Source organism: Odocoileus virginianus, chromosome 2 (genome assembly GCF_023699985.2).
Source record: "Odocoileus virginianus isolate 20LAN1187 ecotype Illinois chromosome 2, Ovbor_1.2, whole genome shotgun sequence".
Lineage (NCBI taxonomy): Eukaryota > Metazoa > Chordata > Mammalia > Artiodactyla > Cervidae > Odocoileus > Odocoileus virginianus.
In genome coordinates, this window is record NC_069675.1 from 24,428,854 (window position 1) to 24,446,731 (window position 17,878).

The following is a 17,878-nucleotide window of genomic DNA, read 5'->3' on the forward strand; positions in this document are numbered from 1 at the left end:
TGCATGTAAGTTAAATAAGCAGGGTGACAATATACAGCCTTGACATACTCCTTTTCCTATTGGAACCAGTATGTTGTTCCATGTCCAGTTCTAACTGTTGCTTCCTGACCTGCATACAGGTTTCTCAAGAGGCAGCACCAGACTCACATCCTTATCTGTTTACTAGTCTACACTGCCTCCTATATTTATGGACACAGGGGCAAATGGTACATGATGTAAGGGCAGGTGGTTCCTCTGTCTTGGGAAAGCTCCTGACTTGATTTTCCGTACTCAGTTTTCAGAAAGGTAGCCAGACTCATATTAGCTGCAAGAAACTGAATGAGTGAATGGGAATTGGTATAGCCATCTCCCAAGGCATCTTCTCCTCCCTGAGATAATTTTCTTCCCTGTGGCCATCCGTGCCTTCATTGTGGTTTCCATGTTACTCTCATCACAGCCTGAGACACCTTGTCGCCTCACTCCTATGCACCCGCTCTCACTTTCTCAATAATGTGTTCACATAGGGGAAAGAGTCATGTCCCTTGACATTTCAAGAGTGTCTGCCAGACCATTTGATGGAGAGCTTCCATGAAAGCCTGCAGACTATGTATCAGAAAATGAAACTTTATTTTACCAGGCCTTGGAGTTTTCCTAAATTTCCTTTAAATCTTGACTTTCAACTGATTTCAGATGAAAAATGACATCTTTGTCATCAAGTCCTGAATAGAGTTTTCATAATAGACCAACACTTCTAGCAACTCTTAACTGGAATAAAATTTCGTATTCTGGATGGCACCTTGATACAAAGGATGAATCAGCCAGAATACAAATGGTGGTCAGGCAAGGTCGCCATGGATGGTTATGCGGTCTGTGCACTGCACAAAGGGGCCTGGCCAAGGAAGTGAGTGGAACGAGGCCTGAAACCCAACCCCACATTCCACTCGGGCCAGACCTTCCACTCGGGTGATGAACTGTGCCTGCCTGGAGGTAAAAAACAGCTTTTTCTAATTTGTCTGCCCAGAGAGGCACCTTTTAACCCAACAAAAACACCACATGTACTAGCGGCAGCACCAGGGAAAGTATGGAAGATAAAATGAAACATTGCATTTACCTACTCCATAGGATGAGTAACAGAAATCAACACTGGCACGGGATAATAATAAATTTATACTAATTAAAATGTAAAACTTTAAATAAATAAATAAATAATAAAAATTTAAAAAAATAAATTTATTAAATTTCAAGAAAAGGATGAACAAATGAATCTTGAGAAAGGCCAGACCCAGGGCAATGCAAAGGGCTTAAGCACCTAGAGTTAATGAACTTCCTCCCTAGAGCACTTGCATTAAAGCAGCCCCATACCAATGGCTTCCTCCAAATCCAGAATCTTGAGAGAAAGAATCTGATCAGCCCAACTTAGTTCAGTTACTCCCTCCATACCCACCAACTATGGTGGGGGAGTCACCTAGTACAGAACCCATACTGTAGGGAACTTGTTCCCTGGCAGTCCAGTGGTTGAAAGTGAAAAATGAAAGTGTAAGTTGCTCAGTTGCGTCTGACTCTTTGTGACCCCATGGACTATAGCCTGCCAGGCTTCTCTGTCCATGGAAGTCTCCAGACAAGAATAGTGGAGTGAGCACCTTTCCCTTCTCCAAGGGATCTTCCCAACACAGGGAACCCAGATCTCCTGCATTGTAGGCAGATTCTTTATCATCTGAGCCACCAGGGAAGCCCTGTATTTCCAAAGCAGGGGACACGAGTTCAATCCTTGCCCCAGGAACTAAGGTCCCACATGCAACACAGTGCAGTCAAAAAAACTTTTCTAAATTAAAAAAAAAATCTAGACGGTAGATTAAACTGCTGAGCCCCTCACCGTGAGGCCCTAAGTGTGAACTGTACAGCCCTCCAAGAGTGGTCTACAGCAGTTCTATAAAACTGTCTAGTATTGGGCATCCCCAGGAAGGCCAATAGCTAATTGAAGTCCTTCCCACAAAGTCCTGAGAGGCTGATCTGATCCAATCAGTCCAAAAAAAAAAAAAAAAAAAATTTTTGTGACTGTTTAGTCATTTGGTTTCACTCTATATGCAGCTGGCAATGACATTTTCCATTTACCAAAGATCTTATTTATGAATGCTTTTATCATCAATAGAAAGTCAACTCTTTATATTCTGCTTCTTACTGGGACTTGTGACTCTGACAGACCTGCAGTCATTCAGTCCCATGAACTACTCAGAGGCCAATCTACGACCAGAAACGAATTCTGGCAAAATCACAAAACTAGGCTGCAGTGTCTTGAAGAGCAACCTCTACTTTTTACATGATGACACAGTTAAAATAATCTATCAGAACCCTGTGTATCTGCTCCCCAGATATAACAGATGTCAACAGTTTGCATCTTGCTTCAGATTTCCTTATCGTTCTTTTTTTTTTTTTTTTGGTTGTGCTGGGTCTTCTTCATTGCTGTGTGTAGGCTTTCTCTAGTTTCAGAGAGTGGGAGTTATCCTTCCTTTCAGTGCATGGGCTTCTCATTGCACTGGCTTCTCTTGTTGGGGAGCAAGGCTCTAGAACCATGGGTGGGCTTCAGTAGTTGTAGAGTGTGGATTCATTAGCTGCAGCTTGTGGGCTCTTGAAGGGCTTCCCAAGAGGCTCAGTGGGTAAAGAATCCGTTTGCAATGCAGAAGACGCAGGAAACACAGGTTCAATCCCTGGGTCAGGCATCCCTGGAGGAGGGTATGGCAACGCACTCCAGTATTCTTGCCTGGAGAATCCCCATGAACAGAGGAGCCTGGTGGGCTACACAGTCCATGGGGTCGCAGAGTCAGACACGACTGAAGCAACTCAGCATGCATGCACGGGATCTAAATCGTGGGCTCAGTAATTATGGCACAGGGGCTTAGATGCTCTGCAGAATGTGGAATCTTCCTGGACCAGGGATTGATCCCAAATCCCTTGCATTGCAAGATGGACTCTTATCCACTGTGACACCAGAAAAGTCCAAAAAGTTCTTTAATTTTTAGAGAAAGAAAACTTTACAGAACTATAGCTACATCTCTGCCCCATATCCTTCTTCTCCTTTGCCTACAGATAAGTGCCATCCTAAAGTCTGCAGTATCTTCAATTTTGTATCTATATGAGAAGATGTACATTCACTAAACTTAACTGTGCTCATCATTTCATAATGTGTATAAGTCAGATCATTGGGCTGTGCTTACACATACAGTTTATTCAGACTTATACAGTGTTGTATGTCAATTACAGTTCAATAAAATTGGAAGAAAATGAAAAAGGAGGAATAGAGGAAAATATTGAAACTCAGGACATCTGTCCTCAGAGAATGGTCTGTCACAGACATGGGTTCCCTTCAATAAAACATTTCCTTTGAACTCTTCCTATCATATTCATTGAATATGAATGTGCTATTTTGTAATTATACAAAACAAGTGTTATATACTGCTGGAAAAAATATTCAAAAATTAAAATAATTATTAATAGGGAAAAAATAAAGTCAGTAGTATCATTTCCAAAAGGGATTTTGATTTTCATTTGGACCTCATGTGCAGGTGTTGAGTCAATTATTTTACATGGCACCCCTATCACTGTTCCTTTCATGCAAGGCCCTCTCTTGTTTTATTTGTTCCTCTGATCTTTGTTCGCCACCCCAGTCTCTCCTAGGCTAGGTTCCTAGGGGGAACATCCCCAAAAAGTGAAAAAGCCAGGTGGAAGTTATATCCTTTATAGTACTTAGCATCCAAAATCATCACTTCTGCTAAACTCTATCAGCCAGAGCAGTAACAAGCCCCTGCCTAGATTCAATGAGAGGAAAGATAGTCTCCCACCTCTCAGCAGGAAGACTGTAAGTTTTACTACAAGAACAGTATGGCAGGTGGGGTATCTATTTTGGTGGGCTATCCTTGGATAATACAATCCCCAATCCTACCTACATTGATAGGTAGGAGAAAGAGACAACAATGAATGGACAGGTGTTCATTATTGTTGGAGTACCATATGCAAGGTGGAAGCAACCAGATACAAGGCTGCAAGGTCAGATCAGGCCAGGTTCTGGAGGGTCTTGAAAACCCATTTAGGAGAATGCTTATAGGCAAAGGAGGGCTTTGGAAGCCCCAGGGTCCCTGTCCCCTTATTCCCATCACCCAGCACCTCCTCTGTGTTTGATGAGAGAATATCTAAGACTCTCCCTCTATGAATGGCTGAGCAAAGGGACTCTCAGAATTGGCCTGTGCCCTCTGAGTAAGGGTCAAAGGTAACCAGACACCAGCCCCTACCCTTGTCTGCATGGGTGCATGTGTTCACATCTACCTGGTCAAGAACAGTCTCTTGACCTCAGAGAGACATGGATGCTGCTGCTTGGGTGGCAGACAGGGACTCTTCAGAAGTGGCCTTCCAGGTCAATTCTGAATGGTCTTGTGCAGAGGAAGACCCACACTTCACACACACACGACCTGTAGCATTTCACATTAAGGATATCAAGGAGACAGCACTTATTTGACAGTCAGGAGTCCTATGTTCTAATCCCATCCCTGTCCAACCAGCTGTCAGGTTTGGGGACACCATTCACCCTGCTGGACCTTGCAGACAAATGCAAGAATTACACTAGATGGGCGTTTTCTCCAAGTACAGTCTGTGGAGCTCAGCTATGAAAATCACCTAGCTGGAAAACTACAGTGAGATACCACCCGACACCCATGAGAATGGCTAAAATAAAAAAGACTGACAATACTAAATGCTAACGAAAAAGAGCAACTGGAACTCTCCCAACATTGCCGGTGGGGATGCAATATTGTAAATCCACTTTGGAAAAGTTTGGCAGTATCCACTAAAGCTAAATACCTTCCTTAGCAGTTCTACTCCTAAAAGATATTAAAACATATGGCTGAAAAAAAAGACTTGCACAAAATGATCATAGCAGCTTTATTTATAACAGCCGAAAACTGGAAATAGTCCAGGTGCCCATCAACAGGTAAACAGATAAAACCATTAATAAAAAGGAATAAACATGGGTGATGCGTGGATGGATCTCAGATACATTCCGCTGAATGACAGAAATCAGAAACAAGAGTGGATACCATATGACTCCATTTATTATGAAGTCCAAAAACAGGTGAAACTGAACAGATGATGACAGAAGTCAGAACAGTGTTTGGCTGGGGGCTGGAAGGGGGAGGGGGGAGCTGGAAAGAAGATCCAGGGAAATTTCTGGAGAGATAGAATTGTCTTAAATCTGCAGTTCAGCATGCTAAGTCCCATCAGTCCTGACTCTTTTAGATCCTATAGACTGCAGCCTTCCAGGCCCCTCTGTCTATGGGATTCTCCAGGTAAGAATACTGGAGTGGTTTGCCATTTCCTTCTCCAAGGGATCTTCCCCACCCAGGAATCCAACCAGTGGTTCTTATGTCTCCTGCATTGGCAGGCAGGTTCTTTACCAGTACTGCCACTTGGGAAGCCCCTCAAAATCTGGATGGAATGAAGGTAACACAGATGTATGTATACGCATTTGTCAAAGTGCATGGAACGGTAGGTACACTTAACATCTACGCATGTACAACACTATCATACTACAGTTTTTTTTTTTTAAATTAACTATATTGTAAAAAAAAAATAATCTGCATGTCACTATTCTACTTTAATTTTTTTAAAAAATATAATCACCCAGACTACCTGTTCAAATACAGCTTCCTGGGCATCCCAGACCTACTGAGTCAACTGGCCCTCTGGAACAGGGCCCAGGGGTCGGCATTCTGAACGGGTCCCTGCTTTGGCAAGAGCGTGAGATATGAGACCCACGTCCCGGAGAAGGGCGGGGCGGGGGGGATCCCCGCACGCCGGCCCCCAGCCCACGACCGCACAGCACATGCCCCCCAGTCCTCTGTCCAGTCGCCCCTGGTAACCGAGAAAGAGCAGGAAAACCCTCAAAGTGCAGCCGCCCGGGAAGGGGCCGTCCACAGTGTCAGCGAGACAAGGGCAAATACAAAATGCGGGGTAATTGGCGGTTTTCTAATTCGCGGCCCTTTGTGCGGCGGCGCGGAGCCGGCGGCCGCGCTCCCAAGCCCGGGCCTTTCAGTCGCCGGGGGCCCGGGCCGCCGCGCTGCCCGCGCTCCGCAGCGCATAATTAATCGGGCTTCACAGGGCCCAGGACAAAGGCGCCCATTCACCCCGCCGCTCCTCCCCCCGGGGATATTGTTATTTCTAAAAACTGCAGCCAGCTGGGCCGCAGAGAAACGTCAGCTCTGTGGGAGAATGAGAGGCCAGGCCGCGAAGGAGAGAGGGAGCTCTGTGTCCGCGCTCCGAGCAGGATTAGAGGGCCGGGGAGCCCGGGGTGGGCAGGGGGCCCGGGGTCTTTTCTCAAGTCTGCACGACTCCTCAGAAAGCCTTGTGATTTCCATGAGGCCCTGGAGGCGACTGCCATGGAGATGGTAGTGGGAGGCATTGAGACTGGTTCTTGGGGAAGGAGAGAGCGGATACATTCAGGACCTCGGCTCAGCTCCCGGGTGAGGGGCGGGGGGGGGAGGGGGTGGAGGTGCTGGATCGCCAGGTGGAAAGGCCAGGGTGCCCCCACCTGTACCCACCCCTGTCGACACCAGGGAAAATACTGCAAAGAATAAAGGCCTGAGTCTAGATCCCGGCCGCCTGTGGTTGAGTCAGGGGCCGAGAATGCGAAGACCCCACGGTTACCTGGCCTCTGCTCCAAGGACCACCTGGGAGCCTGTTCAAAAGGAAACCTATACAAGCTTGGGCCTCACCCCCAGAGAATCAGCTCCCAGGGTCTGGGCTAGGGCGCAGGTTTCTGCATTTTCATGAGCTCTCCAAGTTCTGCTGCAGCCCCCTGACCTGGCTGGATTATCTCTTAGTATTCACTGCCCCCGAGAGATGGCTCAGGTGCCCCATTTCTTATTTCAAAGAGGAGAAAACAGGTTCAGGGACGTAAATCCACCTGCCCAAGGGGATAGAACAGAGCCAGAATGGGACCCTGGGTGGCTGTGTGCAAGAACAGAGGGAGAAGCTACCGAAAAGGAGTCTTCGCCTCCTCCCCGGAACACTTCCTGACTGCTCAGGCCTGCTCTGGGCTCCTTCTTCTATGGCCTTTATTTGCAGGAGGTCGATCTGTCTAGTTATTCCAGTATGTTCTGTCTTGTAGGTTCACTGGGGTTTTCTCCTACCCGCTCCATCAGAGGCACCCTTGAGTGGAACTTGAAGATCATTTTGGGTTTGTGTCCTGCTTAGTGCTGGGAGAGCTCTGGCCAAGGCCCGGTGTATGTGAACAGCATCTCATGATTCCACGTGCCAGTCCTCCAGGCAGTGTTCCCCTTCAAAGCCCAGCACCCTCCCTGGGCCCAGCAGAGGGCCTTGTCCAGGGCCAACAGTCCTGGGCTTCACCTCTGCCACTGAACCCAAGGAAATGCGCACCCATTCATTCCTCCTCCCCACACCGGGAGCAGTCATGAAAAACCACCATGGATCTCCAAAACCTCAGCCTCCTGAACACCTCCCAGAACAAGCAGGGGCCTTTCCAAAACCCTGCCCATCCCAACGCATTTCATGGAGACGTTCTGTCCCTCAGCTGTACCCTGGAAAATGTTCCCTCAGCTTAAGACGGCCAGTCCTGAGCAGGACCACAGGCCTGGGAGCCAGAGCATGCCATAGCGCCTCGCTCCTGCAAGTCAGGGAAAGGAAGCCTCCTGTGTTTTCAGAGAGCCCAGGCTGGCCTCTAAGGCCCAGAGAGAAAGTCCAAACAAGTTCACTCTGCTTCCACCAGGCCATGCCAGACACTGGAAAGTCAACATCATGCGACATTCCTATCTGTGGGTGGGAGAATGTGCAGAAAACTTAAGAACAAAGTGGAAAGAAAGAGAGCAAGAGTTCAGCCAAGGCCTGGCCAGGCCTCAGAGGGGGCAGATCGGCTGTCCAGCAGCAAGCCAATTCAGGCACAGCCACTGAAACCAGCAGAGATTCCCAGGGGACCCTGTGACCCAGCAGTCCCCAGTGGCCAGGCCACCAGCATAGCCTCAAGCAGAAAATCAAGCTAGCTGTCTCCTATTAAATAAACTTTATTTAGAGTATAGAGTGATCCAACACTTTCTGAAAGTGAGAGGAAAAAGGATCAACTAAAAGGAACCAGGCTATGTAAAACAATGTCCTTGAAATACACGCTGAAGTGTTTAGGGGTAAAAGAGCAAAATGTCTCTAATTTATTCTCAAATGATTCCATAAAATGTAAAAAATTGGTGAATCTTGGAAAAGGGCTTACAGAAATTACCTGTAATATTCTTATAATTTTTCTGAAGTTTGAGATAAAAACAAACAACGAACAGAAGGCAGCATACCACACACACAAATAACACAGAATCAATATTCCAAATCCTATACCAGGGATAGGACTCGACTTTCTTGTTGTCTGCATCCTTGTACACATCTTTCACTATCTCCTATTATGTCAACCTGTGAACCCAAGTTGGTTTGCAGATCCTTAGAGAACAGCAACCCACTCCAGTACTCTTGCCTGGAAAATCCCATGGACGGAGGAGCCTGGTAGGCTACAGTCCATGGGGTCACAAAGAGTCGGACACAACTAAGCAACTTTACTCACTTAGGGATAAGGTCTGTGTGGTTTATCTCTATAATCCTATTGCAGCTAGCACCGTGCTTTGTCAACAGAAGACATTTAACCAAACCTGGCATCCAGTCATTGGCCGTGGAAAGTTTCCTGTTCTAGGTGAGATGCAGGAAGGAGGAGGAGAAGGAGGAAATGGGAAAAAGGAATCAAGAAAGATGGTAGAATCTATAGAGATTTTCCAGTGCAATACACTCATGGCAGAACTGATGCCTTTTTTCAAGGTTAATAATCAGGCCCACCTAATCAGATTCTTCCAAGAAGCCTGAAAAAAGTAACTCAGGCCCAGTGGGGCTGCCCCATCAGGTCCACTGACAGCACTTACAGATCTTCATAGCCTGAACCCGGAACCTGGTCATGTTCACTTCAACCTGTGGTTACCAGAGTCAATCATGTGTTTATTTCATCTTTGTCTCATTCTGAGTGTTTCATGTGTGTACATCTTTTCTCCCCAGTGAGACCACGGGAGGAAGGGTCTTGACTCCTTCTGCCCCAGCACCATGACCATCCTCATGGGTATGGTGGAGACACAGATGCACAATAAGCCCTCAAGTTCCCCCACCAGGGACACTATGTCTGGTCTGCTCTCGTCTGCATCTCCAGCACTTAGCACAACAGTTGGCACATAGTTGGCACTCAGTAAAGACTCACTGAATAACAAAGTGAGTGGAAGTCTTGAGTTGAGTTGAGTCCAGTGGCCTTCTTTGCCAGGACACACTAGTCAGGCTCTTGAGAGGGGCACTTTTGGCCTCAGATGCTCGGCCACAGAGGTACCACCCATTCAGGCCCCCCTTCTCTGCCCATCCTCAGAGCGGTCCCTCTGGATGCCAGTTCTGTGACATTCCTAAGAAAGATGGCAGCACCATCTCTGCGGCCAGGGTGGCATGGTCAGTGTTGGGACAGAGGGGCCCTCCTGCCTCTTCGTGTCCCTTCTCGTGGTCCTCTGGGGGTGAGGCCGCCTTGGGAAGAGAAGCTTTGCTCAGCGCATTTCTGGTGGGGGCAGGATCTTTTGAGAGAGAGCTCGGGGTGAAGGTTACATTGCCCCCCCCCCACCCCTCACTCCACCCCCACAAACACAGGCACGGGCAAGGCTGGGTCTGGGGGCAGCACAGTGCGGCACCCAACAGGTGCCATCTTTGGCGGGGCAGCAGGCTTGGCGGGGGCAGGGGGGTGTGACCACATGGTCACCAGAAGCACCACTGTCCCCCCTGTGCCAGGGCACTTGGTACAGGGCAGTGGGACGGCTCCTCCTGGGTGCCAGCAAGAACAGGAAACTGGGGCATGAGGATCTTCAATCAGGCCCCTCGGGAACATCCAGGCCTCTGGAGATTTGTGCCGTATTCCTCCTGCTGCCACCTTGGAGCCTGGGCCCCACGTCAGTCCAGAAGGAGCCGGACACCTTCCTGGCCGTAAAGGAAGGGACATTTCAGGCTGCCCAGAGAAATCTCTGTGCATCTTGGAAAGAGGGGAAGTTCCCCCTTTAACATCATCCGACCGTGGGCTGCGCCATCTTGACAAAGCTCTCCCTCTCGGCACTTCTCGCCGTGTCCCTGCGCCTCTCTGAAGGAAACCACCGGCTGGGCCTTGGAGGCAGAACTGGGCGTGCTCCCAGCACTCTCCACGTTTGCTTTCAATCCAAGAAAAAGCCAGTCTCCGGGGCTGGGAACTCCTACCATCCCCCCTTCCTTTGCTTTTCCCCTCCCCCTCACTTTCACCCACCCCCATCCCCCAACCCCAAGAGCTTCCAAAGTGACAACATGTGGGCCCAAATCAAACCCTTGTCCTCAGGCCCTTGCTGGCATGTGTCCCGGCTCGCCCACCTTCCTCCTCCAGCTCCGCAACTCGGCCACCCTCCTCACCCCTGCCCCCGCCATTCCTCTTTGTGGACAGCTTGCTAAATGCAGCCAAACTTCCCCTTTCAGTTCACAGGCTTCATAAAACAGCTGCAAAAAGTCAGCAGCTCTGCAAGTTCTCTTGCAAAGTTTGGCTGAGAGCAACATCCGCTGGTTCTAGTCATTGCTCCCCCCTCCTCCCCCCAGGCTCAGAAGGCCCATCTCCTCCTCCAGGAAACAGTGGGGAGACCAGATGCCCCTCCAGATCTGCTCAGAGACACAATCTCCTCAGCAATCTAATCTAGAGAGAACTCCCCAAAAGGGGCCTGACTGAGTGTAGCCAGGGGAAAGAGACCGCCCGCATACTGGGCTGGTTTCCTGACCCTGCTCAAGTCCTCTGGGACCCTGGGTGTTCCACAAAGTCCCTCCAGCCACAGTCCTCTCATCTGGAGGACAAGGGATGGATGGATTGGTTGACCTTCAGGTCCCTTCCAAGTCTGAAATTCCACAAATTGGTAAATTTCTCCTTAGGGTCCCCAGGGACAGCAGACAGTAGGGACTGTGCCCAGGGACAAGCGTCTCATTGAGGGTGGTCTGACTCAAGCACAGGCTTCCTAAACTGCACCCCGTGTTCTCTCTGTGACACGCAGCCCGCAGTAAAAAAGAAGCACTCACTCTCGATTCCTGATTGGACTCACTTGGGGAGACCACACAGTATGCATCCCGGTCTACGTGCGTACATGCATGCTAAGTTGCTTCAGTCATGTCAGACTCTTCACGACCCTATGGATGGTATAGCCTGCCAGGCTCCTCTGTCCATGGGATTCTCCAGGAAAGAATACTGGAGTGGGTTGCCATGCCCTCCTCCAGGGGATCTTTCCTACCCAGGGATCAAATCCATGCCTCGTCTGCTGCTTTGGCACATGGGTCCTTTACCACTAGCACCACCTGGGAAGCCCATCCCAGGTTAAACTCCAGACCAAAGAAACTAGAGTCTTGGCTTGGGGCCTGCTCATCAGTCTGTTCGGGAAGTTACCTAGGTGATTCTGAATGAGCAGATAGGGTTCAGAAGCATTGTGGGAAAAGATTCTAGAAACTAAAGATGACGCTCTAAGCCCAAGGTGCCCCATCTGCCCCTTCTCTGCTGAGAAAGACTTGAGGCCAGTGGGATGAGCCCTGTGATGAGAGAGGCCTGTCTGTCATGAGGTGAGGGCATGCACCATGGGTGCCGTCAGACACTGAGGCTTGCTACCCCCACACCCCCGCAGGACACCTAGTACAAGACCAGCCTCTGGATGCTGGCTCCTTGGCCTTGCCTGCTCCCTAACAGGCCCCAAGGCCTCCTGAGCACCCCCAGGGGCAGATGGCCCCAAGGCTGCAGTGCAAGAACTGGCAACCCACTTCACAAGAGGCAGGAGGCCCCAGGGCAACTCCAGCCTCCTAGGGCTTTGTGCGGGTTAAGAAAAGGAAAATAGAGAAGGGAAACTGAAACTGGGCTGAAGGCAGTGAAGGAGAAAAAGACAAGAGAAAGGGGAAGGACTCTGAGGTCAGAGAGTCATGTGAATGGCATTTAGGGAACAAAGCCCCCAGTGCTGTTCCCCTGCTCCCCCTTCATCAGTCTCCCCCTGGGCCTAGTAAGAAGCACTCTTCTGCTGGGGCCCTGGGCACAGACAGCACTGCTGCCCATACAGAAAGCCCAGGTCCAGAAACCTGACAATTCTGAGTCTGCAGACTGGTCCATCTGCCCTCTAGGCCGAGCTAGCAAGAGCCCTCCCCGCCCGGCACTCTCAGATTTCCACCACCTCTGCCCTTCAGCAGCGGGGTCTCTCATCACACACTGGCCATCAAACTTGACCATTCCTAGAGCAAAGCATAGGCTAAATCCCACTCCCAATATGCTTGGCACCATATCAGGGAGACCCAAGTGATGCTGTTGGCTAGCTGTGTGACCTTGAGCCAGCCACCTCCCTTCCCTCCCTGGGTCTCAGTGCCTGGTCTTATCTGCTTTCCTGTGAAGACATGTTTGGAAGGAAAGGATGTCACTGTGCCCCAGAGGTCCAGTGCCTAGGCTCTGAGGACAGAGACCTGGGCTCGTGTCCCAGGCTCTGCCATTTACTAGAGTCATGAGCTCTGTGCCCCTGTGTCCTCACCTGTAAGGTTAGAATTAATACATGGATAGCAGAAAAAGAGAAGAAAACGCAGATCCAAACCAACATGGGACCAATATCTAAAATATACAAGGACCGCCCTTTGCAAATCAAAAGAAGAAAATGGCAACCGGAATAGAAAACTGGGCAAATGATATGAGCAGGCAGTTAACAGAGCTGCAAGATCATACACAAAAGAAATACCTGTTAACATGTCAGAGAGGTTCTATCAGAGAGGACTGGGGCAATAGGGATGATTTTGCCCCTCTCACCAGGGGATAATTAGCAATGTCTGGAGACTTTTTTGGTAGTCATGGGGTGGAGAGGGGTTGCTATTTGGCATTTAGTAGGTAGAGACCAAGGATGCTGCTAGACATCCTATAACATCCAGAACAGCCCCTACAACAAAGACAAATCTGGTCACAAATGGTCAGCAGTGTTGAAACTGAGAATCCTGGGACTTGATAGACGGGTAAACCGATGGATGAACGGGCCTGGCTGGGACAATGAGCTGCTGAGGCATACGACTCATTAAAATGAACCCAATAAAAGGGTGGTGGTAATGGTTCTTCAATGTTTGGCAGACAGTAACAAGTTCAGTGAATGGTCACTACTCTGTTACTGTTCCCTTGAGGGGCCTGAACTCCTCATCGCCCTTATGTTTGCTCCAGCCGGCAAAGCTGTGGGCTTTAGGCCAGAGGGTCTCTGCTGTCACCCAGAGATGGCACACAGCCACAGTGGGCAGCCCAGCTCTCACCCCTGCGCCCAGGGGGTGGTGGAATGGGGGGAAATGCAGAAGGGCCAAGAAGGAAAAAGGGAAAGGTGGGTGGGAGTGCCTGGGCCGCGGAGTGAAGAGGAAGAGAAAGGAGACACTGCAAGCTTCGGGGTTTCACAATATGACAAAAATACCCAGAAAGGCAGGGGGCGGGGTGGGCCACAGGGAGAAGTTGAAGTTGAGCAATGGCTGTGGTTCTCTTCACAAATTCATGGAAAATCCTCTTTTCACACCCTCTGGTTCAGTTAAATTAGACCCTTAACCACCTCCACTGTGGCCTAGAAAGAGATGCATCCCGCGGACACCACGGCTGGCACTATCTCCTCCTTGTCACTTCCTCCTTCTCCACCCCCCTCCCCACCCCCCGGCCAGTTCTCCATCCCTGTTTTCCAGGGTGGAAATTCCCACTCTGGTCCCCCTAGAGCCCTAAAGCAATTGACAAGTTACATACAATATTATCATCATCATCGCTACAATCATCTCATCTCTTAGCAATCAGTATCTGGGAAGAAATCACCTTCCTTACATAGCAGGCCCAGAGACCTTCTAAGATTCTTCAAGCTGAGCCCCAAATTTGGCTCTGAGATTCCTGGTAGTCCAAATGAAATGAGAATGGGGGCCAGTTTCACGAGTTGGATTGCCCATAATCAGAAGCCCACCAGTTCCTCTGAGGATACAGAGCTTCACCAGAAACTGGATCCTGAAATATATTCAGCTCCCAGGTCTTATAGCCAGCACTGGCTGAGGCAGTGACCACTAGAGACAACGGCATCCCAAAATAAATGCAGTAGCAGACTCCTCCTGCCTTTTTTCCAGAAAGCCCCACCATAAAGGAGGAACATAAGAAAGATTTTGTGGCGGCTAAATAACGTGGTCCAAGAGGCGCTTGGCTCCATGAGAGCCCAAGTCGTTTCAGGGATAAGTCTCATCTGGAAGAATGGATGGAATGTGTGGCCTTTAAATAACCCCCATGAACTTTATTTCTCTCAACTGAGCTTTTGATAAAACTGGGGCAGCGGGAGGCAGTTGGAGGTTGTAACCGCTGACAAGGGTCTGGCAGGCAGTGCTCTGGCGCTGGGTGAGGGTGGGGCCTGGCGTCCCTGGCACCTTCAGAGGCATCATTCATGGATTCAGCTGTTCTCGGTCTCCCCAAGGGCCCAGGACACTCAGAGCTTTCTCATTTCGCTCTGACCTAAAGTGGAACTTGCCTGAGAGGCTGGAGGAAGTAGGAAGCAGGGCTCAGAGCAGGACTAGGGACAGGATTGCTGGCCTGCCCCATAGCCTGGCCTCTCTTTCGGGTTGTTACTAAAAGTAATAATAACCTGCATCCACTGTGGGTCTAAGCATTTTGTCACTACGTCAGTTTAATCTTCACAACCAAGCTCTGATCGTCCTCAGTTTATAGATGAGTAAACTGAGGCTCAGAGGGCTTCGGGGCTCTCACAGTGAGCCGAGAGTAGAAGGTATGGTGCCCACTCAAATCTGGCCGATTCCAGAGTTCACACGTGTGTGACTGCTGCGCCATCACACCCCTCACACAGAAGGAGAGATAAAAACTGTGGGGAAAGTGAAAAGGCAGTTAAGTTGTGGCATCAGAGCACAGGAAACGCGTGACTCTCAGAATGTGATCCCGGAGAAAGCCGGAAGCCGGCAGCCCTGTTTTGAACTGAAGGCCCAGGGGCTCTGAGAAGCCCTCTCAGGGGTCCAGAGCCCAGCTGGGCTATAAACGGCAGTTGCATCCAAGAGTCTGTAAATATCAGGGGCGGGGGTGTTGTGCGAGGGTTGCCACGGGAAAGTGGGCAAAGGACCCTGAGACCAAGCTCAGGAGGCGCCTCAGCGGCTGCTGGGGATCCCTCCGCCCGCAATGAGGCGGCAGTGCAAGCCCAACACTCCGCTCTGGAGCGCAGGACCAGGCTGGTTTGGGCCGGCGTCGCGCCCGGGGACAGGCGATTCCTGTCGCTTGCTGACCCCAGCAGATGGGACCTCCGGGACGAAACAGAACCTGTGTAGTTGCCCTCCGACTAGGTGTCCCAGCGACGCCCTCCTGACTCCTCCGCTCCCCACCTCTTTGACTGTGTACACTGACCTCCTTTAGAAGGTCTCTTTAGAACGGGGATGGGAGTGTCTAGACGACAGGAAAGCTTTCCAGATCAGTGAGCAATATGCTGACAAGCAGGGCCCGGGCTCAGCCCCAGGAAACTGATGACTCAGGAGGACGTGCCTTCTCTCCACAGACGTGTTCATCAGGACCGGCCAGGGCCCTCCCCGTGCCAGGTGTGAGGCTGAAGAGAGAACTTCCACCCAGCCCTTGCCGTCGTGGGGTTTTCTGTCCGGAAAAGGGCACAGAAGTGGACCCAAGTCAGCGTGTCCTCATCAGGAACATTGAGAAAGGAGGGAAGTGAGAAAAGGAGGGATCCAGAAGCTAACCACTTTCCCCCTCCCCCCACCCTCCATGCACACTGCTACCACCCTGCTCTCTGGCCTGGATTATTACACTTGGGTCCTGCACGCAGTGAGCTTGCTCCTACCACACGGCCTTTGCACTTGCCGTTCCCTTTGCCCTTCCACAAGCGTCCCCATGAGTCAAGTGTCTTCACGTGTTACCTCAAAGGTGCCTTCTCAGGAGGCTTTCCCTACACTGATACCATCCAATTAAAGGTCACAACAATGCCCCCTCTTCTGCCAGGCCACAGATGCTTCAGTAGGTACAATACATGAGGGCATCGCACACTGATTCCTCACAGCCTCTTCTCTTGTGGAACTTGGGGTAGATTTCCCATTGGCCTTGGCCCATGAGAGTGTACCAGAAGGACCCTCCCTGCCAAACATCAGCCAATGTACTGGAATCGAGCCCAGCTTCTCCAACCCTCTGACCCCAGGACCGGTCCTCTCCCATTCTGGGGAAATTTCTTGCAGGTCTTGGGCATCCTTCCCCTTCCCCATCCCCCACCCTATCAAGCAAGTGGTCTTTCTGACCTGTTGTAGTAGGATTGGGTATCTGGTCACCAAACTCATCTCCTCTTCCCAGATACCCAGCTGGACTCCAGCTCCAGCTCCCCTGCCGTCAAGCCGGTGGAGCGTGAGCAGAGGCAGTCTGTCTCTCTTCTGGGCTGAGGATGTTAAGAAGCAGACAGGTGTCCTTCCACCTCTCTTTTCCCTATAGCCATGGCCTCATGATCTAGGAGATGGCAGAGCTGCAAGATGGAAAGAACCTCTGCTGGGAGGAAGGCTGCCTGGCCAATCAGGGCACTCATCTTGGACTTTATGTGTATAAAAAATAAACTTGGTGAGGATCCTTCATTTGGGAAGTTGGCTGGCTACTCGGTATTTAACTTCCTGCCTTTTTAAGGACTGGTCAACACGCCTCTGTCCCCTCCCCCAACTGCATTTCCCACCTGAACTTTGTCCTCTCTTCCCCACCCCACACTCAGCCTGTGGGGATGACTGAGCAGCTGATGAATGAATCATTGCTTCTCTCTAGATCTGCAAGCTGATACAAAAGGCAGCGTAGCAGAGAGGGAAGGTGCTTCTGACTACCGCTGTCTAAGCTTGGCTCTGGTAGTACAGCAGTATGGGACTTCCCGAGACTCAGCTTCCTCATCTTTAAAATGGGAACAATAGAATCTGTCCATACCACCACCCAGAGGGAAAGATGGGGGGTGGGGGTGGGGGGTGTTGATATGCAGGAGCAGCTTCTCTGAGCCAGACTCTCCGAACATCATCTCAAAGCACTTAGATAGGGAATTGAGGTACGCAGAGTTTTAGAAGTGCCTACCAAGTTCACCCAGTCAGTAAGTGGCCGCCCCCCCCCCCCCCCTGACTTGGTCTTCCCCATCTCTCTCTCACTGAATGGCACCAACCCACACCCAAGAGCTCAACTCAGGGACCTCTGGATATGCCTAACTCCTTCTTCACCCTCACCTCCTACACACACTTCAGCACCAAATACTTTATCGTATTATAATGAGCAGCTCTCCAGTCCAGCCTTTCCCTGCGCCTCTGCTGCCGCCACCCTGGCCCAATCCCCTGCTCGTCTCTCCTGGACCCTGCAATAGCTTCCCTGTTGGCCTCCATGTAGCTCCACCTCCACACGGCAGCCCCGGGGCTGGTCACTGCCAATCTGACCGTGTCAGCGCCGAGGTCAGGAAGCTCAGTGGCTTCCGGCTGCTCCCATGAGGAAGTCTTGCCATGGACTTGCCCAGTGTGAGAGACCCACCTCTTCCCTGCCCCTCCTCTCTCCACTAGAACATCGGTACCATGAATGCCCTCCAGTTCCCTCCTTGGTGGGAGCACATGCTGCTCCTTCTGTGAGGAATACCCGTCCTTCCCTTCTTGGCCTGGCTTACTCTTAATCAACCTTCCTATCTCAGTTCTGGTGTCACTTCTCCAAGAACTTTCCCTGACCTTCTTGTCTAGGGGACATCCCTTTATAGCAGTCATCTCTGTTATTATCTTATGCCTATTTGAGTAATTACTTGATGAAGGTCATCTCCTTCCCATGACTTTGGGCTATGCAAGG